Source organism: Bombina bombina, chromosome 7, assembly GCF_027579735.1.
Source record: "Bombina bombina isolate aBomBom1 chromosome 7, aBomBom1.pri, whole genome shotgun sequence".
Taxonomy (NCBI): Eukaryota; Metazoa; Chordata; class Amphibia; order Anura; family Bombinatoridae; genus Bombina; species Bombina bombina.
In genome coordinates this window covers 488,991,724-489,017,154 of record NC_069505.1, presented here as the reverse complement: position 1 = coordinate 489,017,154, position 25,431 = coordinate 488,991,724, and the positions used below count along the sequence as shown (strand labels likewise).

At 37.5% G+C, this 25,431-nt stretch overlaps 1 pseudogene; it reads left to right on the top strand.

Moving 5' to 3' along the window:
* LOC128636459 (rho GTPase-activating protein 11A-like) overlaps nucleotides 1-25,431 on the top strand; it is a 119,251-nt pseudogene that overhangs the window by 63,700 nt on the left and 30,120 nt on the right.

The following is a 25,431-nucleotide window of genomic DNA, read 5'->3' as shown; positions in this document are numbered from 1 at the left end:
GTGGGTGAATTTATCCACCAATCAGGAAGAACAACCCAGGTTGTTAACAAAAAATGGGCCGGCATCTAAACTTACATTCCTGCATTTCAAATAAAGATACCAAGAGAATGAAGAAAATTTGATAATCCGAGTAAATTAGAAAGTTGCTTAAAATTGCTGCTCTATCTAAATCACAAAAGAAAAAATTTGGGTTCAGTGTCCCTTTAAGTCACCTGGCTAACTCGCCTCCCATCACAGGAACGTTTGTAACGATCTGTAAAGGGATCCACTGGCTTGCTTTGCTCTATGGCAACAGAATTTGACACTGCTGCCTCTGATAGGTTGTTCCACGCAGTCAGTCTGACACTGCTGCCTCTGATAGGTTGTTCATGGTTGTATGAAACAACCAATCAGAGATAGAAGCCTTTGGATCCTTTGCAGCCGGTTACAAATGTTCTTGTGACCGAAGGCAAGTTAGCCAGGTGTCTCTTAAGGATCCGGTCTGCCTTACTATGTGCTACACCATATGTGAGTTTATCTCTTGCTTTATTTGAAGTGTGTCATTGGCTGGCTGTATGACGCTATGAGGCGCCTTCTCTGACTTATTTCATAGGATTTACAAGGTGGATGGGCTGACACCCGAGGCGAGCTTACACTGAGTGTACATCTTACATTATTCTAATGCTGGCGTATATAAATAAAATATGTGCCCCTATTGGCACCAATTGATGTTTTCGTAACATGTGATTGAGTTTTTTGTTTATATTGTCCCGATCTTTGTGTTTTGACCTTTCACGCTAATATTGATATATGTGGCGTCTGAAATACCCAAATTCTGAAATTTCACCCATATCTAATAGAAACTCAGTGATGTTGGAAACCCCCACATTGTTAATTTACAGGAAAGGGGGACAAAATAAATAAAGTATATTGCAAATATTTTTTTTCCTACATATAATTAAACATGTTTAATACTACAATCGAATGTCCCTTTAAAGGGATAGTAAACCCCTTTTTTATGAATCAGATAGAACATACAATTTTAAACAACTTTCCAATTTATTTCTATTATCAAATTTTCTTCATTCTCTTGTTATCCATTGCTGAAGGGACAGCATTGCACTACTGACAGGAAGCTGAAAATATCTATTTAGCCAATCACAAGAGACAAATGTGTGCAGGCACCAATTAGCATTAGCTCCCACTAGTGCATGATATGTGCAAATTCATTTTTTAACAAGGGATACTACGAGAACGAAGCACATTTGAAAATAGAAGTTAATTTAAAAGTGTCTTTAAAATGACATGCTTTATCTGAATCATGCAAGTTTAATTTTGACTTCCTATCCCTTTAAGGCAATCTTTTGGGACTGGACTTCTCATTTTAGTTACTGTCTATATAAAACATCTTCATGGTGCTGGAGTTAAAATTAAATTGATTGGGAAGAGAATGAGTGTGCACAAGGGGAGAACGTTTTAAATAGAGACAGGGGTGCAGGAAAGAATGGGTTAAACATGGAAATTTGGGAACAAAATGAGTTTGAATGTACCAGGGAATGACGGATTGAATGGAGATTGAGCAGGGGTTAAACATTGAGAATGTGGGAGAAGGGTGAGTATGCCAAGAGAGCAAGGGTTAAATCTGAAATCTTGGGAAGATATGAGAGTTCCTATGCCAGGGTAAATAGAGTTAAATAGACACAGGACAGAAGGGGTTAAATCTGTAATCTTGTATAGAGACAAGTATTCCTTTGCCAAGTTAAATACACAGGAGGGCAGGGGTTAAATCTGAAATCTTGGGAAGAGATGAGCGTTCCTGTACAAGGGTAAATAGGGTTAAATAGACAAAAAGAAGCAAAGAACCGGTGTCCTCGCTGACTTGGTCTGAATTTGTAAAGCCGATAAGATTCAAAATGGATATGATCCAAGGTGTTGTAGTAAGGAGACACACCACTTGGATTTTGAAATTCCTCCGTCACCTCGATTGAAGCTTGAGGACTGGGTTGCTGCCAGAAGTTAGTGGATATTTTTCTGGGTCCACTGGATGAAGGCAAACGGATGAAAGAACAAAGAAAAAGAAGCGCAACCCAAACTAGGTGCAGATCATTTATTAAAAAGTAAGTGCGCAAAATAACAAACTCACTTACAAGGTTAAAATCAAGATGTGCAAAAAGGTCATATAGATCTCTTGAGAGAGTCTGATTGTATATGGACGAAACGCGTAGAGAACTCTTTAACATCTCTACCGGACTTGCTAACAAAGATTACCAGTGTTTCCTTCACTCACATTTAGTTTAAGCGGCTATGGTGGAGAAGGACCGGAATGGCACTTTTGTAAACACAACCCACCTGGAGAGAACACATGGTTTCATCTATATGACCTTTTTGCACATATTGATTTTAATCTTTTAAGTGACCATTTGTTATTTTGCGCACTTATTTTATAATAAATGATCTGCACCTAGTTTGGGTTGCGCTTGTTTTTCTTTGTTCTTTCAGGGTTAAATAGATACATGAGAGCAGGGTTTAAATCTGAGAGCGTACTACAAGGAAGCCCTTAAGGAAAGTGAATTAGTGTGTGCAAGCCAGGGGATAAAAGATTAATGGATAGAGAGGAACAGGGGTTTATGGGACATGAAACCCAAAATTTCTCTTTCATGATTCGGATAGAGAATTCAATTTTAGAATAGTTTTAGCAAATTTGCTTTGTTTTCTTGTTGTTCTTTTGTTGAAGAGATAGGTAGTGTGCACATGCCTGAAGCGCTACATGACAGGAAATAGTGCTCGTGCTAATGTATTACATTGTTACAAAACTGCTGATAATATAGTGCTTCAGACAGAACTTCCAGCTTTTCAATAAATAACAAGAAAACTAAGGAAAAGGGGATAATAGAAGTAGATTTTGTTCTATCTGAATCAGGAAAGAAAAAATTGAGTTTTTTGTCCCTTTTAAACCTGAGAGCAAGGGAAGAGGATGAGACATACATGGGGCAGGTGTTAAATAGAGAGAAGGTAACAAGGGTTCAGTCTGAAAGCTTGAAAACTGCTGAAGGACACGTCTCCTCTGTAATGTCTCCTCTTGCATTAGAAGAACATAGCACCATTTAGTAAAAGTGCCCTAACACTCTCTCGCATGTGTCCCAGGCTCAGCTGGAATCAGGGGAGACCTCCTTCACCACTGCCCAGCCCAGCGACGTTGCTGCCCTCCTGAAACAGTTCTTTCGTGAGCTCCCCTACCCACTCATCCCCCTTGAGCTGCAGGACCCGTTGTGCCAAATTCAGGAGTCTGTGGGCAAGCAAGACCGAGAACTGGCGACCACCCTGGTGACCTGCCTGCTCCCTCCAGTCCAGGCGGCGACTCTGAGATACTTCTGCACCTTTCTACAGGATGTTGCCTCCAGGTATCTGTAATAATACTCTGTGGCCAGTAGATGGCGCTCAGCACTAAATAATGTAGCCTATTATGTATGTTTACAATAAAATAGACCTGTAGCACCCTCAAGAACTGGAAATTAAAGAAACATTAAATACTAAATAAATGATATGATGTATTCAAAGTAAAGATTAACAGAAAATAATAATATTATATTATTTTTTTAAATATTGAAAAAATAAGTTTAAAGATTTAGTGCCTGTAAATCAGTGGATGGTGCCATGCTGTAACCTAGGTTTTCTTCTCTGCTGAAACCATATAGGGACAAGTATAAATGGGTCACTAGAGTGTACAACCAAACACTGTGTTGAATATAGCAGGATTAAAGGGACATTAAACACTTTGAGATGGTAATATAAACTGAAAATTAATTTATATATATATATATATATATATATATATATATATATATATATATATATATATATATATATATATGTGTCTACAATATACTTTCATAATTTATTTTGTCCCCTTTTCCTGTAATTCCATGCTGAAATTGTGAGCTTTTCAGTTCTTGTTAGAAATGGAAGTGCTGAACACTGTTATATACCACACAGCCATTGGCTGCACACTCTAGTGACCTATTTATAACTGTCCCTAATTGGCCACAGCAGTGAAAGTAACCTAAGTTACAACATGGCAGCTCCCATTGTTTTATAGACACTAAAACTTTACACTTATTTTGTCAATATTTAAACAGCTAATGGAACTTTGTAAAATACATCTACTTGTTATTCTCAGACTAATCTTTTCATTGAATGCATCATTCTATCTGGCACTTATTTAGTGTTTAATGTCCCTTAAGTCTGGAGTCTGCATTTCCATTTTTATCAGGAACTGTAACGCCCACAATTTTCAGAAATAATTGAATTATAGTAAAAGGAGACAAAAAATAAATAAATAATGAACGTACAATGCAAAGTGTTTAATGTCCCTTTAATTTTGTTAGTCATCGTCATAAGAATGGAAAATTACAAACATATATGAAAAACCTCATATAGGGGCCAGATTATGAGTGGAACGCAAACATTTGCGTGCGAGTGATAAGGGTTTTTTGCGCTTGTTGGGTTTACGTCTATTACCAGTTGAACGTTAACACGATCACTTGAGCGCAATTGGGATTTACTTTAGAATGATTACCGCGTCCTCAGAGCTCTGGTTAACTGTTTTTCAAAACAAAAAGTGTCGCAAAACACACAAAAATACATTACAAAGTACAGTTACACTCATAACATCATCTAATAAATACATTACATAGTACAGTTACACTCATAACATCATCTAATAAATACATTACATAGTACAGTTACACTCATAACATCATCTAATAAATACATTACATAGTACAGTTACACTCATAATAACACCATCTAATAAATACATTACATAGTATAGTTACACACATAATAACACTGTCTAATAAATACATTACATAGTACAGTTACACTCATAATAACACCATCTAATAAATACATTACATAGTACAGTTACACTCATAATAACACTGTCTGATAAATACATTACACAGTACAGTTACACACATAACACCATCTAATAAATACATTACACAGTACAGTTACACACATAACACTGTCTAATAAATACATTACACAGTACAGTTACACACATAATAACACTATCTAATAAATACATTACATAGTACAGTTACACTCATAATAACACTGTCTGATAAATACATTACACAGTACAGTTACACACATAACACCATCTAATAAATACATTACACAGTACAGTTACACACATAACACTGTCTAATAAATACATTACACAGTACAGTTACACTCATCATAGCACCATCTAATAAATACATTACATAGTACAGTTACACTCATCATAGCACCATCTAATAAATACATTACATAGTACAGTTACACTCATAACACTGTCTAATAAATACATTACATAGTACAGTTACACACATAACACTGTCTAATAAATACATTACACAGTACAGATACACTCATCATAGCACCATCTAATAAATACATTACACAGTACAGTTACACTCATAATAACACTATCTAATAAATACATTACATAGTACAGTTACACTGATATCATCTAATAAATACATTACATAGTACAGTTACACTCATATAATCTAATAAATACATTACATAGTACAGTTACACTCATAATAACACCATCTAATAAATACAATACATAGTACAGTTACACACATAATAACACAATATAATAAATACATTACATAGTACAGTTACACACATAACACAATATAATAAATACATTACATAGTACAGTTACACACATAATAACACAATATAATAAATACATTACACAGTACAGTTACACTCATCATAGCACCATCTAATAAATACATTACATAGTACAGTTACACTCATATAATCTAATAAATACATTACATAGTACAGTTACACACATAATAGCACTATCTAATAAATACATTACATAGTACAGTTACACACATAATACCACTGTCTAATAAATAAAAAGAGTGTCCACAGCACCAAATAAATGAAAAGAGGTTTATTCTGGTACAAACATTAAAACATGCAACGTTTCGGGATCCATTCCCTTAATCATGCATAGATACAACAGGTGTGTGCACATGCTTTATAGGGAGACACATTAACCCTTTAATGACATTTAAGCATTACTTGTATTATAGCATCACCTAGTGGAGAATGAAAATCATTACATTTTATTAATTACAACTATTTGTTTTGATGCTTTTAACTTTTATAAAGACAAAACTAAGTGCACTTAACCCATTGATTGTATTAAAAACAATACTTACATAGAACAGATGCCATAATTTACAGAAACACAGAAAAATCAAGTTCCCTATTTAAACCTAGGGGAACCATTGAATTTAACTTATGAATCCAAAAGGATTCCTTTTGCTTTAACACCTGCTCCCTGTTTCCTCCTCTGCGGAGTCTTCCTATACCATCAATGACTTGCCATCTGAGCTGGCTAATACTATGGCCTGCATCTATAAAATGACAAGAAACAGGAGCATTCATATCCTTACAGCGTATATTGGTTCTATGCTGACTCATCCTGTCTCTTACTTTTCTGGTCGTCTCCCCCAAGTAGATCTTCGAGCATGGGCACTTAATGAGATAAACTACGAAGGATGAGTCACATGTATAATGTTCCTTAATTTTAAACTTTTTCCCTGTTAATGGATGAAGAAATTCTTTACCTTTAATGACAGCATTACAACTGGCACACCCTAAACATGGGAATGTGCCTGTGTTTTTAGAAGTGATATATGTTTGCTTCTGGGCTTTACTAGATCCTATATCACTCCTCACTAACCTATCCTTTAAGTTAGGCACTCTTTTGTATGCCATCATGGGGAGTTCTTTAAATGCTGTAATTTCAGGATTACAATTTTTAAGGACATTCCAATGCTTATTAACAATTCTAGAAATCTCCTTGCTGTAGGGGTTGAATTGTGTAACACATACCATACGCTGATTTTTATCCTTTCTATTCTTATTAAAGGTTACTTCTTCTTTTAAAATTCTCTCTTTTTCTGTGTTAACTAAAGGGGCTGGATAACCCCTTTCCTTGAATCTTGTAGCCATTTCATTTAACCTCAGCTCTACCAATGTTTTGTCAGTTACTATCCTTTTAACCCTTAACATTTGGCTACGAGGTAACAAATTTTTTAATCTATCTGGGTGATAGCTATCAAATGACAATAGGGTGTTTCTGTCAGTGGGTTTCTTATGTAAATCTACGTTTAATAGACCATCAGTGTTCCTATATACAACAGTATCTAGAAAAACAATTTTTTCCTCACTGTGAGATAGGGTATACTTAACCCCATTAACAGAGTTATTAAGTTGTTCAACAAAGGATAAAAGGGATCCAATGTCACCCCACCACACGCCAAACACATCATCTATGAAGCGCCACCAGGCTGCTCCATAGAGTTTGAACAAGGTATTCTCATATACAAACTTTTCTTCAATTTGTCCCATAAAGAGGTTGGCGTATGATGGGGCGACATTGGACCCCATAGCAGTTCCCCTGACCTGTTCGTACCAATCATCAGCAAAGAGGAAATAATTGTGATATAACACTAATCTCAAAAGCTCTTCCACAAAATATAATTGCGGGGTGGTATAAGTGCCAGCATTTGGATCCCTTTTATCCTTTGTTGAACAACTTAATAACTCTTTTAATGGGGTTAAGTATACCCTATCTCACAGTGAGGAAAAAATTGTTTTTCTAGATACTGTTGTATATAGGAACACTGATGGTCTATTAAACGTAGATTTACATAAGAAACCCACTGACAGAAACACCCTATTGTCATTTGATAGCTATCACCCAGATAGATTAAAAAATTTGTTACCTCGTAGCCAAATGTTAAGGGTTAAAAGGATAGTAACTGACAAAACATTGGTAGAGCTGAGGTTAAATGAAATGGCTACAAGATTCAAGGAAAGGGGTTATCCAGACCCTCTAGTTAACACAGAAAAAGAGAAAATTTTAAAAGAAGAAGTAACCTTTAATAAGAATAGAAAGGATAAAAATCAGCGTATGGTATGTGTTACACAATTCAACCCTTACAGCAAGGAGATTTCTAGAATTGTTAATAAGCATTGGAATGTCCTTAAAAATTGTAATCCTGAAATTACAGCATTTAAAGAACTCCCCATGATGGCATATAAAAGAGTACCTAACTTAAAGGATAGGTTAGTGAGGAGTGATATAGGATCCAGTAAAGCCCAGAAGCAAACATATATCACTTCTAAAAACACAGGCACATTCCCATGTCTAGGGTGTGCCAGTTGTAATGCTGTCATTAAAGGTAAAGAATTTTTACATCCATTAACAGGGAAAAAGTTTAAAATTAAGGAACATTATACATGTGACTCATCCTTCGTAGTTTATCTCATTAAGTGCCCATGCTCGAAGATCTACTTGGGGGAGACGACCAGAAAAGTAAGAGACAGGATGAGTCAGCATAGAACCAATATACGCTGTAAGGATATGAATGCTCCTGTTTCTTGTCATTTTATAGAAGCAGGCCATAGTATTAGCCAGCTCAGATGGCAAGTTATTGATGGTAAAGGAAGACTCCGCAGAGGAGGAAACAGGGAGCAGGTGTTAAAGCAAAAGGAATCCTTTTGGATTCATAAGTTAAATTCAATGGTTCCCCTAGGTTTAAATAGGGAACTTGATTTTTCTGTGTTTCTGTAAATTATGGCATCTGTTCTATGTAAGTATTGTTTTTAATACAATCAATGGGTTAAGTGCACTTAGTTTTGTCTTTATAAAAGTTAAAAGCATCAAAACAAATAGTTGTAATTAATAAAATGTAATGATTTTCATTCTCCACTAGGTGATGCTATAATACAAGTAATGCTTAAATGTCATTAAAGGGTTAATGTGTCTCCCTATAAAGCATGTGCACACACCTGTTGTATCTATGCATGATTAAGGGAATGGATCCCGAAACGTTGCATGTTTTAATGTTTGTACCAGAATAAACCTCTTTTCATTTATTTGGTGCTGTGGACACTCTTTTTGTTGGAATACTGAGAGGAAGGCAGTCTCCTCTACTCCACCGGTCACCACAAACCCTGAGTTGAAAAAGGGAATTTGGAAACTTAAGGTGCTGTTTGTGCATTGTTTTGTACTGTCTAATAAATACATTACATAGTACAGTTACACACATAATAACTATCTAATAAATACATTACATAGTACAGTTACACAAATAATACCACTGTCTAATAAATACATTACATAGTACAGTTACACTCATAACATCGTCTAATAAATACATTACATAGTACAGTTACACTCATAACATCATCTAATAAATACATTACATAGTACAGTTACACTCATATCATCTAATAAATACATTACATAGTACAGTTACACACATAATAGCACTATCTAATAAATACATTACATAGTACAGTTACACACATAATAACACTGTCTAATAAATACATTACATAGTACAGTTACACTCATAATAACACCATCTAATAAATACATTACACAGTACAGTTACACACATAATAACACTGTCTAATAAATACATTACATAGTACAGTTACACTCATAATAACACTGTCTAATAAATACATTACATAGTACAGTTACACTCATAATAACACAATATAATAAATACATTACATAGTACAGTTACACTCAATAACACCATCTAATAAATACATTACACAGTACAGTTACACTCATAATAACACTGTCTAATAAATACATTACATAGTACAGTTACACTCATAACACTGTCTAATAAATACATTACACAGTACAGTTACACTCATAATAACACTATCTAATAAATACATTACACAGTACAGTTACACTCATAATAACACTATCTAATAAATACATTACATAGTACAGTTACACTCATAATAGCACCAGCTAATAAATACATTACATAGTACAGTTACACTCATAATAGCACCATCTAATAAATACATTACATAGTACAGTTACACACATAATAACACCATCTAATAAATACATTACATAGTACAGTTACACTCATAATAACACATCTAATAAATACATTACACAGTACAGTTACACTCATAATAACACATCTAATAAATACATTACACAGTACAGTTACACTCATAATAACACTGTCTAATAAATACATTACATAGTACAGTTACACTCATAATAACACTATCTAATAAATACATTACACAGTACAGTTACACTCATAATAACACTATCTAATAAATACATTACATAGTACAGTTACACTCATAATAACACTATCTAATAAATACATTACACAGTACAGTTACACACATAATAACACTGTCTAATAAATACATTACATAGTACAGTTACACACATAATAGCACTATCTAATAAATACATTACATAGTACAGTTACACACATAATAAAACTGTCTAATAAATACATTACATAGTACAGTTACACACATAATAACACTGTCTAATAAATACATTACATAGTACAGTTACACTCATAACATAATCTAATAAATACATTACATAGTACAGTTACACTCATAACATCATCTAATAAATACATTACATAGTACAGTTACACTCATAACATCTAATAAATTCATTACATAGTACAGTTACACTCATAACATCTAATAAATTCATTACATAGTACAGTTACACTCATAACATCATCTAATAAATACATTACATAGTACAGTTACACTCATAATAACATCATCTAATAAATACATTACATAGTACAGTTACACTCATAATAACACCATCTAATAAATACATTACACAGTACAGTTACACTCATAATAACATCATCTAATAAATACATTACACAGTACAGTTACACACATAATAGCACTATCTAATAAATACATTACATAGTACAGTTACACATACAGGTGGCCCTCGTTTTACAACGGTTCAATTTACACCGTTTCAGAATAACTACCTTTTTTTCCAGTCATGTGACTGCTATTGAAAAGCATTGAGAAGCAGTGCATTTATTAAAATAGCCAGTAGGTGGAGCTGTCCGATTGTGTTGCAGCAAAGCCAAGCAAGCTGAAATTAATCAATTTAACCAGACCTGAGCTATCGAGCAGATTTCAAATTAACAAGATCTTCCTGTCTATAAATCAGTCCAGATTGGAATGCATAGAAAGAACTGTTTGCAGAAAAATGCAAGTGAAGTCTGAGTTGTGTGATTATTTTATTAGGTTTATAATGCTGTTTAGCAAATGTTTTTGTTAATTTAACTTAGTTTAATTATATATTCTATGTTGTGTGATTATTTTATTAGGTTTATAATGCTGTTTAGCATTTAAAGTCTTCATTTCAAAGCTTTAAAAATAATGTATTAGATGTTACTTATGACAATTTTGAGAGGGGCCTTGAACCTATCTCCCTCACTTCCCATTGACTTACATTATAAACTGGGTTTCAATTTACAACGGTTTCGATTTACAACCATTCCTTCTGGAACCTAACCCCGGCGTAAACTGAGGGCTACCTGTATAATAACACTATCTAATAAATACATTACATAGAACAGTTACACTCATAACACCATCTAATAAATACATTACACAGTACAGTTACACACATAACACTAATAAATACATTACATAGTACACTATCTAATAAATACATTACATAGTACAGTTACACACATAACACTGTCTAATAAATACATTACATAGTACAGTTACACACATAATAACACTGTCTAATAAATACATTAAATAGTACAGTTACACTCATAATAGCACCATCTAATAAATACATTACACAGTTACACACAACACTAATAAATACATTACATAGTACAGTTACACTCATAATAACACCATCTAATAAATACATTACATAGTACAGTTACACTCATAATAACACTGTCTAATAAATACATTACATAGTATAGTTACACTCATAATAACACTGTCTAATAAATACATTACACAGTACAGTTACACTCTTAATAACACTGTCTAATAAATACATTACACAGTACAGTTACACTCATAACACCATCTAATAAATACATTACACAGTACAGTTACACTCATAACACTAATAAATACATTACATAGTACACTATCTAATAAATACATTACACGGTACAGTTACACACATAATAACACTGTCTAAATACATTACACAGTACAGTTACACACATAACACTGTCTAATAAATACATTACATAGTACAGTTACACTCATAATAACACTATCTTATAAAAATAATACAAATATTGCACAAAAAAGTTATAAGGTATTAGAACAAAAAAATTAGGCAAAGGGCTTTAACATACATACATACATATATATATATATATATATATATATATATATATATATATATATATATATATACACACACGTGTGTGTATGTGTATATGTATGTGTGTATGTATGTATGTGTGTATATATATATATATGATATACGGTTTGGTATGTTGAGGTGTTTCTAACCTAGGCACATATTCCGCATAAATAAATAGGTAATAGTGCTGGACAGGAACTGCTTGTATATCTTCTTCTAGTTATATATATTCCAACAAATAGATGCACTCTCAGGTCTTTTTTTCAAACAAATCACTCTTTAATGAAACGTTTTCGGAGACACTGTCCCCTTCATCAGCATAGACATATCCCCAAAAAGAAGTCCTAACACCACATCACAAGTACCCACCTTATATACACATTTTTAAAAAGCCCGGTCGCCACATCGCATCGACCCTCAATGACGTCATCTCGCTAAAACGTGAGTGTGACGCGTCATCGCGATTTGATTGGCTAAGGGTTACCATAGTAACCACATACACAAAGCTTATAGACTAAGCCCGCAATCGCGTATGACATAACTGTAAGCGACAGTCAAAGGGAAGGTGCTTTAACAAAATGAACAAGTAAAGCACAACAGTGCTCCATTATTGAGGGTTCATCAAAAACCATTCCTCCTGACAAAACGCCACCCATATGTCAAACGCAAAAATGCGGACCTGTCACGAATAATTAAAATCAATATCATTTTGTTACATAAATTCTACGCTCCAGTTGCAACTATATACAGACAAATTCTCACAAGTGTGTTTAACCAATTAACTCTTAAGGATAACACAAGTTACTCCATTATATTAAGATGATATACCATACACAAATTTAACCCCATTACTTCATGCCTCTTGTTCCATGGATAGAAACCCGTGTGTACCCACTAGAATGAAAATTCATGTAGGATCCTTTTATGGGCTGATGCATATTGGAGTAGTTAGATAGTGTAAATGTATGATCAGTCTATGGGTTATCTGGTGTAGAATGGTCTGAAATCGAGGTAAGTATTGAGTCCCCTAGGTATTAGGGTATCAAGTGTATAGATCCACTTTGTCTCCCTTTGGAGAAGCCGTTTTGCTCTATTACCTCCCCTAGATAGTGGCGGAATGTAATTGTTTTCCCAATATATACCAGGGAAAACGGGCAAATCAACATGTATATAACATGTGTACTGGTACAAGTGAGTCGATGGCGGATGGTATAGTGTTGATTATTGTGGGGATGTTGAAACGTTTTGCCCCTCATCATGCTATTGCATGTCGTGCAATTTCCACACGTAAAGCATCCTTTGCTTGAGGATTTTAGCCAAGTTTCACTCTGATAACATCCAACTGGATCCGTTTTTACCAGTAGATCCCGCAGATTATCTGCCCGCCTATGTACCGTCCATGGTGGCTTGATACCCTGGAAAGGGAGCGTGGCATCCGTCTCCAAGAAAGCCCAATGTTGGTGTACCGACCTCGTCAGCGCTTGACTTATTGGAGTATATGTGCTTACAAAGTTCAGCTGTGATGTTAACCCTTTTTGTGCTTTTGGTACATTCTTCACAGTACATTCCAGCAGCCTCTCTAGTGTCACGGACCATCGCACCATCGTAACCCCTTCTTATCAACTTAATTTCCATCTCATTTAACTGTTCCAACATAGTGGGTTCATCACTGTTGTTGCGGATGACCCTAGTGAGCTGAGATGTAACTATACCCACTTTCTGATGTCTAGGGTGGAAACTACTAGCCTCCAGCAATGAATTACGATCCGTTAACTTTGTATAAGGGTACAACACTCATCACCTTTAACTTTAAAGATATTAAGATCCAAAAAGTGAATTACTGTCTCGCTGTACTCAAGTTTAAATCTAATGGGACAGTCCATGGAGTTCAAACATGACACCCATTGCTTTAACTCATCCTCATTCCCTCCCCACACCAGGAACACGTCATCTATGTAACGTACATAGTACCTGATGTGGGGATGGGTAAATGGTTTCATGGCTTGCTGCTCATACCATGCCAAGTACAGATTAGCATATGAGGGTGCCATGTTTGAACCCATGGCTGTCCCAGAGATTTGCAGGTAATAAACTCTTTCAAATCTAAAATAGTTTTTATCAAGGCACAGTGTTAACATCTCACATAGAAACTCAATAGGCGGTCCCTCATACAGAGGGTTATCCGTCACTATGGACCTGACAGCCGCCACACCTCCCCCAATGGGGATAGAGGTGTAGAGACTGTCAACGTCCATGGTGACCAGGATATCATCAGTTTGTAAACCTGCAAAACTCCTGAGAATTTGAATAAGACTCGGTGAGTCCTGTAGGTATGCAGTTGTACCTTTCACTACAGGCTGCAAATGAAAGTCAATAAACATATCTAGACCGGATAATAAGGGGATCCTCAAGAGTCTTGTGCACCTTCGGCAACAAATATAACACAGGTATTTTAGGATATTCTGTAGTTAGGAAATTCACTTCCTGTTCAGTTAGTGTTCCTGATTCAAAACCCATGTGAATGTGTTGATCAATGGCTTTCTTAAAAGTCATGGTTGGATTACCCCTGTGTTTAAGATACACATTAGTGTCAGAGAGTTGGCGCAAAGCTTCAGCTCTATATTGGGTATAATCTTGTATAACTATAGAGCCGCCCTTATCCGCAGGGCAGATGACTATCAAATTATCATTACTCTGGGTTTTAATTGCTAATCTCTCCTCAACACTCACATTAGGATAAGCAGTGCATGATTTAGATTTATTTACATCGTGACATACCATTCTTGTGAAACCCCTAATAGAATGGTGAGTATTAGGGGGTTCAAAGGATGATGGTTTTTTAAAAACGGATGTAGCAGTTGTAGACTCACTTTTGAAAAAATCTTTTAACTTCAGTTGTCTCTGAAATTTGTAGATGCCCACATAAGTATTGAATGTATCACATTTGGGGGTGGGTATAAATGAGAGACCACGATTCAACACTGAAATTTCAGCGTCACTCAGTTGTCTAGAACTGAGGTTAAAAATAATCATTTTTTTCTTTGGTTGCTTCCTTCGACTTATGTCCCCCTCTCCTAGTGTGTGGCCATCTATTTCTTTTGATTCCTTTTGACCTATTGGTAACCACGGTTTGGCCGTAGATCTCATGGCCACTCCAGAAAAAGACTGTTGCTGAGTGGCCCCCTTGGTGTTAACCTCTGCATTTTCAGTGCCGATGAATCACCCCCACTACTGTCAACTAAACTCAGGGTATTTCTTGTACGTATATTTCTGCGTTTGTATCTAGGCATCTCATCTTTGCCGTACAACCATCTATAAACATGTTTATCCCTGTAATCACTTTCGACTGTATTTAATTTTTTATTTTTAAACGTAATTAATTTGTTTCTGTATTTGGCAACCATACTATCCAATTTGGTTACCCAATCTTGTGTCTCATCGTCTGCCATAATTTGGTAATTCTGCAGTTTGGTGGCCTCAATTTCAGCTTTAATTTTTATTCAAGTCTGCTGACCTCCTCTATGACCAAAAGTAATAGGTCATAGGAGCATTTATTCAACACTGAGCACCACCTCCTGCAGAATTCCATATTCTGGCGACCTAGTGTGGGGATATTTTTTATTCTAAACCGCCTAGGGATATACTTCTTACGATGATACCCTGAGAGAGATACAGCATGAAGATGATAATCTATTTCCTTTTTTCATAAATTTAATAATTTATGATAGATGTTAATTGGGGTATTTCCCCTCAACTCACTCAGATCATCTGCATACCTGATTCTCTCTGTATCTTCATCTGTGAATCCTAATGCTTCCGTATTAAAGTCATCGTCCATGTATAAACTCTCCATATCCAGTATTATAGTTGCCATTGTATAGGAAAGTCTGTATAAGTTGCAAGAACACAGATTATATGCACAAACAGTGTTAAAAATCTTCCTCCTGTTCCATGTACAACCATACAACAAATTACAGCGTTAAACAAAGCTGGAGTGCATTATCTCATATAAACAATATAAATAATTCCCAGAAGAGATAAGCACAGTCTTACGGTATAACCACAGCCGCCAGGGTGCACTTCCTAATGATGTGAACAGTCCTCTTTCGAAAAAAAGGCACTCACTGGTCTTCAGCACAATATCCAAAATCTTTAATTCATCTTGAAAGACATCACATAACAAACATAATGTTTCGGTGTTATTACAACACCTTTGTCAAATGTTGCCAAGTATCAAAATCATGGAATAGACATAGCCCCGAAAAGAATTCCTAACACCACAACACAAGTACCCACCTTATATACACATTTTAAAAAAGCCTGGTCGCCACATCGCATCGACCCTGGCGGCTGTGGTTATACCGTAAGACTGTGCTTATCTCTTCTGTGAATTATATATATATATATATATATATATATATATATATATATATCTCCATATCCATACAAGAAAAAGTATCCCAGCTGTGGGTAATACAAATATATATATCTCCCCCAGATGGTTTAAGTATACCCTTATCTGGCACTCAACTGAACAATAGTCCTAATTATAAAAGATCAGAGGTCACAGCATAAAAATGCATCAAACCACATATTTAATTACACAATTTGGTTTCACAAAAAAATGTTTTTGAAAAAAGACACAAAAGTGGTAACTCCTTCCCTTTAGCTTCCAGATATTTATCAAGGCTTGTTACTTCCCATTTCAATGTTTGCTCCTTCAATATTTTTGACTTATAGTCTTTAAAGACGATACTGGGTGTTTCACTACTGACATTTAGGAAAAGTATAGCTGGGAATACTCTGCTTCATGCAGACAGCCACTATTTACCACATTTACTTAAATATATACCACAGGGGGGCGTGTCTAACCAACGGCCATGATAAGTCTCATTTTTATCTGGCTCTGGAAGTGATATAAATAATCTGCAAAATATCAGCTGAATTCAATTGAATCCAGCATCAATGAGACTTTCTTTGGTCTTTTAACTTCAAGCAGAGCAGATACATATGAAAATTATTGCATTCATGATCTTCCAAGCCAGAACACGGCAGAAGAAATACTAGAGGCCTACTACGAACACAAACATTCCCCCCCCCCCCGAGACTGGGGGTAACTAAGTCCGGCATGGCTATTTCCAATGGAGAGGACCTTCATATAACCCTACATACCTTGCTATATAATCTAGAGCAACAAATATGTCGCAACTTTGACGAGTTAACACTCTTTATACAACGCAGTGGCCAGGAAGTCTCCCCGGTGGGAGTTGAAGGCCCGAAGCCTCTTGCAACGGCTGGTGTCTGGTTATCTAGAGACACAGTTGAACAAAATACTCACCCATTAGAGTTTTGATGTATATTTAACAGAGGAGTACTTGGAGAGAGAGGGCTCCCAGAGAAGCCCAAGCCTTTGTGTATCTTACTTAAGTCAGACCGGGACTCTGTCGGTTCAGTCACTGCAGCAATACCCGTTGACAAGTCATCGGAGAGTAACGCTATCATATCGTTGGTACATCAGGAGTGGCTACCTAACTTCTATTCGGTTTGTCATGTATGGTCGGGAGCCGGAGACTTGTTCTCGGTAACTCTTTGGAGGGATGCGACCGACCCTCTTGAATGCTGCCTGAGTCCCATATACTACCCAATGTCGGACCCCAGGATACTCCCGGATGGACAAAGACACGAAAGTCACATAGACCAGGGTGGAATAAATATACCAGTAATCGTCCATTGCAGTCCCATACCTGAGGGGATGGCTCAAGATGGGGTGCTTTTGAGGTGCTTGCGACTAGATGTGTATGGAGGTTTCCCTGAACTTGAGGTCCTACAATCTGACAATGGAACAGTTTTGTTACAGAAGAGTTTAAACACTCCTTTTTCTTTTATCATAATTGGGGTGGGATTAGATCACTACCTGCTTAAATGAGACGAGATGTGAAATATTCTTCACACAGCAACGTTATTTCAGCTGTTATGTTTAATCTTTTACGCAGTGTATAATACTGTAGTTTTCTTTTGAGTATTTCTCTTTCTTAACTTCGAATTTTAACTTGTAATATATCCTGAGTCAGGAACTATCCTAATACTGCTTTAGAAGTTGATGATAGTGTGTTTAGCGCTCAACATCAGGCACAAAAATACCATTTACAGCCTTTTAAGACCGCTTAAAATGCCTGAATCGTTTGGAGAGGTTAAAATAGCAGCAATTTTTAACCCTGTTGTCTCCCATGTTAGGCATTAGAACTTGGCCATCAATATGTATGTACAACACTATCTAATACTAGTAATGACTGATTATAGAGTGATTCATAGGCCCCTGACTATCAAGACTCCTAAATGTGCAGAATTTAGATTTGAAATGGAATAAGCTACTATGTCCCCTTTTGATTACTATTCCGCTATGTAATTGCTTCTAATCCATAATATTTGCTTTCTTCTTGGGTCTGCATGCTATATTCTGGAGATCACATTTATTGTTTATTATTATTTAGCCAACTTAAAGGGACAGTATACACCAACATTTTTCTTATTTAAAAAGATAAATAATCCCTTTATTACCCATTCCCCGTTTTTGCATAACCAACACAGTTATATTAATATACTTTTTAGCTCTGTGATTACCTTGTATCTAAGCCTCTGCAGACAGCCTCCTTATCTAAGTGCTTTTGACAGACATGCAGTGTAGTCAATCAGTGAAGACTCCTAAATAACTTCACTGGAGTGAGCACAATGTTATCTATATGACACACATGAACTAACACTGTCTAACTGTGAAAAACTTTCAAAATGCTCTGAGCTAAGAAGCGGTTTTCAACGGTTTAGAAATCAGTTTGAGCCTAGCTAGGTTTAGCTTTTCAAAAATACCACCAAGGGAACAAAGCAAATTTGATGATAAAAGTAAATTGGAAAGTTGTTTAAAATTGCATGCCCTATCTGAATCATGCAAGTTTAGTTTTGACTTTACTGTCCCTTTAATAGCACTATTGTAGACCTTTTATGTAGTGTTGAATCCAGCTCCCAGGGATCTCTTTATAACCTTTAGTTAACCGTTCAAGTGCGGTTTATAAAGTACCTAGATTAACTTTATTCCAAAGCAATCTCTAAAATTCCCTTAGTCTACCAGTCCCTTATCAAGTTAGTATTACAGAGTACCATAATGTATTTTAGTCATTGGTACACTACAAGAATATATATGGCTCACTATATTCATATTAGACCAAGATGATAACTAAGTAGGAGTTCTCAGTATGTGACACCACCATAGCCTAGGCTGTATGCTCCTGTTTGAGCTCCCTATTTGATTATAGAAAAGTTCACATACCAAACCCATACTGACTTCTTACACCATTATTATTATGCTAGCGTTTCTATCTCCACGTTCTGATACCCGTAGCTAGATTATCTTTAACTTCAGTTAGTCCTTTATTTGGGGCTCTACTCAGAACTATAGTATTTAAGACTACCATCCCCTCCCTCCCAAATACAACACAAACTCATCCTCACCTGCTCGCACATGCTATAAAAATGAAGTAATCCTCTCACACCAAATAATTATTACCTTATTAGTTATAATAGCCAATCTCAGTTATACTATACCTTTCTGAGCGGTGTTTATCCGCTGATAAATACCCTTATTATCAGGACCCATAAGTGGTCATTAGTGAGGCTGCCTGCTTTCTTCTCTCAAGTCCATGGCGGAGGCGATGCTACTATCCGTCACACTTGAAGGCCGTGTTCCTGTTCCATGGCGTAGATTCCGGTAAGATCTTTCATTTTCTTTGTGAATGTACTGTACTAATGTTTTGCCGGGAGGCTACCACCTTGCGGGACTAACTTAACATAAGGGTCTCAGTGAGTCTCCTTTAGTATTTTGGAATCAAGGATTAATATCTCCTGAGGGGGGTTATTGAACAGGGGGGGTTTAATCATGTTTATTATGTGATTCAATCTGCTTATGTGTAGTGTTAAACGGACTCATGGATGGAACATAAAGGCCTTTGAAAGTGACGCGACCTTATGGTTGAGCGTGCTTTTTTGGACTATACGGTTTACCTTCTGTCTGAGCGTGATTACGTTCCATCCTCCATTTCCGCATTCCTGACCGTGTGGCAACAGAGAAATTCTAGTTCGCAGGGAGTGCCCCAGCCATTGTGGGTGTCAGGTGCCTTTTTGTTTTGCCTTGGAATAGACCATATTGGCATATTCTCTATCCAGTTATGGAGGATTCTGATGCTGAGACTATTCTAATTTCAGACTCGGTTACGGAGGATTCTGATACTGAGACTGTTTTAATTTCAGAATCTTCGTCCGGGGAAGAATCAGGATTGGCCTCGTTGACACATGTCAATCAGTTATGTTCGGTATGCCATATTGGAGCGCCTGGTTCCTCAGGCTCGGGAAATCAAGGGTCAGCTGAGCCATCCGCCTCTGGGGTCCTGTCCTCCAAGAGGGGAGTTCCCTACCGCTCCATACTTCTACACATGCGTGTAATCCAGATTTTGATTATTCCTCCACGCGGGGCGGCTTGTTCCCCCCCCTGGAGGTTGCAGCACGTTTTCGCTTCCACATATTCTTAGCGATTATTCGTCTGCAGAGTCCAGACGTTTTTGCGCGATTGTGCTCTTGCCCTATTGTCCCGGGTCTACCGCCTTGGGGAGGGCCTGTACAGTTCCCTGCGGGTGTAACTGTCCCTGAGTGTTGTGCCTTTCGTTACAGAGTGGCGCACCTTCGGGTCTTACTCAGACATGTTTTTCAGTTACTATATGATCCTATCCTTCTCGGATACGGGAATTTTCAGTCTGCTTCAAATGGTGCGCCTCATTAGACATGTGGGGATGACGTATTCTCCTGACTGTTCTTTTTTGAGATCCTTCCCAGTTTTTTTGAAGATTAAGGCTCCATTTAGCTGGTCCTGCGGTAGGCCTGTTTTCTTATTGGGCATTAAACTACGGGTTGCCTTATATTTTCTTTTTATCCGATTTAAGATGTCGTTTAATTTGTTATTTTCCTTCGGGAATCTTAAACTAGGATAGATAGTGTTTTTGGGGACTTGTTAGTCCTCTGTCTGTCTGTTTTCCCTTCTTTCCCTCTGAGGGAGGATTTATGCAGCTTGACGGTTAGGACCCGGGTGCAGGCTGGTCCTGTTGGGTTCGGTTCTGTCTTGGGGCTGTTCAGACACGTGGCGCCGTTCTGATTGGCTGGTCCGGTTGACTTGCAGAGTGCTCATGTTTTCATTTGTTTTACATTCAACTAAGTATTCTAGAGGACCTGTGGGTCTGCAAGGCGGGAAGGATTGTCTCAGTCCTTATAGCCTTCAATTTAGATGACTGGGTCAGTGGAGTTTCTGCTGCGTCATTATCTCTGGTGTCTAGTATTGTCGGACCCTAGAGTTCCTCCCCCACATGGTTGAGAGTTGGAGGGCTTAGCGCCTTCTTACTGCTGAGTGAGTGGTTTGGCCTTTTTTCTTTTGAGTCTCTGAGATTGTCCTTTGGACTTCGTCCTCAGCAGCTAGTAGTGTGAAGGGTAGTTCAGCTGCCTTGCAGCGGTTAGGTTGCAGATGTAACCAGCTGCAGCTATTGCACATCGTCTGTGTACTGTCTAGCTGTTTTTCGTAGACTTTTTGGTCTTCCTTTGTGATCTCCATGTTAGGTCTCCTTTCAGGTGCCAGGGAGATGTTTGTTCCCTGTTAAGGGACACTGGGTGTGGTCTCTTTGAGTTTGCTTGGGGTTCCTCCCGAAATGGGGGTTGGTTTGTGCCCCTTTCTCCCTGGGATCAACCGCTTGTATGGAGGTTATGTGGAGACCAGCCTTGCTCGAGTGGTTTCGACCTCAAGGTAAACCCTTGCCTTATTGTCCTGAGGTTGTTGGTGAGTCTAGAAGGTCTAGCGTCGTCGTACGACTTTTTCCGTCTTGGCTCCTTCGGAGAGTCAGGACTTGCGAGTTTTTCTAGTTATCCGGGTTGATCTGGATAGTGCATTATATCCCCTGTGGTCTGGGTTTTTATTCAGACGGGGTGTTCAGTTGGCAGGTATTGTTTGTCTAAACAATTGGGGGTTCAGATCTGTTCTCCCTGGGGCTTCCGGTTGCTGTTTTTTTTTTTTTTTTTTATTAAATATTTTTATTGAGACAAACAGGCAAAAATAAAGTAGTACAATTCCACATGGGTATGCGCATAAAGATTGCTATCATAAAAGGGAAACTACAGTGCTTGAACAATGGTAAAATGATTATTGTCTTACACTTAACACATACACAATACTATATCTGTTGGCAAGTATATAGGTGGAATTTCTCAAACATAAATATGGGGTCTCATTTTAATATTATAAGAAGTGTTATGAGCATAAGTTAACATAGTTATATCTCTGTTTTATGAAAAGTTAGACCAAATAGACCTCTCTTTGTAAACTGAAGTGGGTACAAAGTGATAATATAGTGAGAAATCAGCCGGTCCACTTGTGGTGGGGAAAGTATTTGTCATGTAGGTGTGTGGAGCTTCTTGATTATACAAATGGTCTTTGTCCATGAAGGGATATAACTACTAAGGATTTTGTGATAGAAAAAGAAAGAGTACAGCGGGCAAGAGCCGCTTGGTTTAAAGAAAGGTGGGTATAGGACCCAGTAGGGGAAGGGGGGGATGGAGGGGGAGGGAGGTGGAGCCATAGGAGAATGTTTCTAAATTAAATGTAGCAGGTGTAGAAGTGGAGAAACAATATGCCTGAAGGTCATTTCTTGAAAGACCAACTATATTTAGTCCTATAACTATATATTCGTCTATGTACAATAGTCATCCTAAACATGTATATGGATATTCAGTTACTCAGTCACGTATGAGGTCAGGCTCAGATCCTTTAGTCTAAATTGTAAAGCCTTAGAGATAGTATGTTGTGCGAGAAAAGGAATAACTGAAGCAAGAGAGATTATCATTTTATGGATTAGCCCAATGGCATAACAGTTCATGCTGGCAGAGATGGTGTGGTAATGTGAATCCTCATAGAATATAGTAGTGAATAATGTATCATATGAACCGGATTACATTAATGGATCCTCTATGCACCAAAGTACAGAAGCATACTTATCTGTATACTGTGACTCTAAATTGATATGGAGGAGCCATACTAAAAGCTAGGTTGCATAGGACTATAATAGTCTTAAATAGTGTAGGAGTCTGGCCTTTAGTTATGTATAATATTAGTACTCCGTTCCAATAAAGAGTATGGTCTATATAATCTTCAGTATACTGAGTCCCTTCTCATCTTAGTATTAGCACAGCATAAACATTTAGAGATATATGTTAGAGCAGGCCATAGAGTGTGATACTATATTGTGTTTAATTGAGTAATTTGAATCGTAATAGGGATCACTGTAGTGAAATATATACACCAACTAATAACCGTTATGGTCTACACATATTGTAAAAACTGAGTTCCCCATACATAGGACTCAACAGCAGGGTTGTAAAGATTTTCTGCACAAGCTACATTAAAACATAACCATTTAGACTAGAACTATTTCTGAGGGAAAATAGGAATGATCTTGTTGCAAGACTGAAATGGGTCTCTTATTTGTTAACTAGGAGGTATAAACAGAACTACAAAATATCATAATCTAGGGAAACCAAGCCCCCTATTAGAGCAGAGCTAACCGTTCAGAGCATATTAGGGGATAAAGAGTGTATAACAGCTTATATCAGCTTATATACTAAGCTTTAGAGCGAAAACACCAGGAGCTGGGCAGTGGAAAGCAGTCAGTAGTGTTGTAGATTAGTCCACTGTGAATACTCCGATATGTTATCTACATTACCCGATGCCAGCTCTTTTTGAGATCAGGATATAGGCAGTCTTAAATGCAGTTCTAAATCTTAATGGCAAGTGAGCTGCTTGTTCAAGAGGGGAAGGTTGACACATCCTATCTTGTAGTGGGAGGACTTGTGCGCCGGGCTCAAAGACGGTCAGTGCCTTCAATAATGTAGCTGTTGGTCTCTGGCGTAACTTCAATTTAGCGGTGCTGAGTTGTACTGACCCCGGAGTAAGGCTTCTCATGTCAGTTGTAGTGGCATCCGATGATTGTCGGGGAGAGAGCTCAGGTTCAGCCTCTGGCTGCCATATAAAAGTTATTCGCTGAGGAGCTAGTGTTAGCTGGGGTTTGCTTAGAAGGCATTGAGGCTCTGTTTGGGATGTCAGGCTACACTGTTCCATGGTCAGAGTGGTAGTGTGTTCTATCCGCTCCGGATCTTGGAAGCCAGGGGCAATATTCTACAGGGGCATCGGAGTCTCAAGTTCCCCGGGGGCCATTTCCGCACATGTCAGCACTGAATGTAGTGTATGGCGAAGATCGTTCAAGCAGCGATCCATTTTCCTTTCAAAAGCCATAAAAAGATCTTTGAAAACTGCTTCAGATATGTGGTTATCCATATTTAGGACAGGGTGCTTTGAGTTGCAACAGTGGGTGAGCTAGTCTTAGTAGTGAGATCCCGGGGTGGCCTAGTTGACAAGATGGCGTCCTCTCCACTTTTGCTGCGGTGATCCTTACTGGCATAAACAGTGAAATATGCTGTTGCTCAAGTCACTTTTGTAGTACTCTATGTCTGTGATGTTTCATCTGTTAATTGGCCCTTGTTTCATGAAAAGTTATCTGCTCTGAGCGGTCAAGACTATTTGAATATAATAAATTTTGCCGGAGCTGATGTGTTGTGCAACCGCTCAGATGTAGAGCCAGCTCCGCCCCCCCCCCCGGTTGCTGGGTTTTATTCAGCATTTTCCCTTGTGGATCCCGTTGTGGGTTGTTACCGGACCTCTGGGCTCCAGGGTTGGTTCGAGGTTGGGCTATGTCCTTTTACTCGTATTACTTGACCTGGTCTTGGTTGGCCAGGTTTTCTGAGTGTCGTTGCTCATTGGGCTTGTTTTGCACCTTAGGTGGTTTCCCTTGGTCAGCTTGCTGTAGTATCCATTGAATTCACTGCTCTGCAGGTGAATGGACTTGCAGTGTCACTGATGCTTCTATTGCACATTGGTTGTGTGTTGGCAGGCTAGTTTTTAGGGAATCACCTTCATCAGGGCTTCTGCGTTGGGGATTGATCTTTCCTTTAGCCTGTGACTTCGTGGCTTGTGGAAGGTGCTGCCTTTTAGCCCTTTCCCCTTCTTGGGTGAGAGCTTAGTCTCCCTTTTATGGAGATGTGGTCCCTTT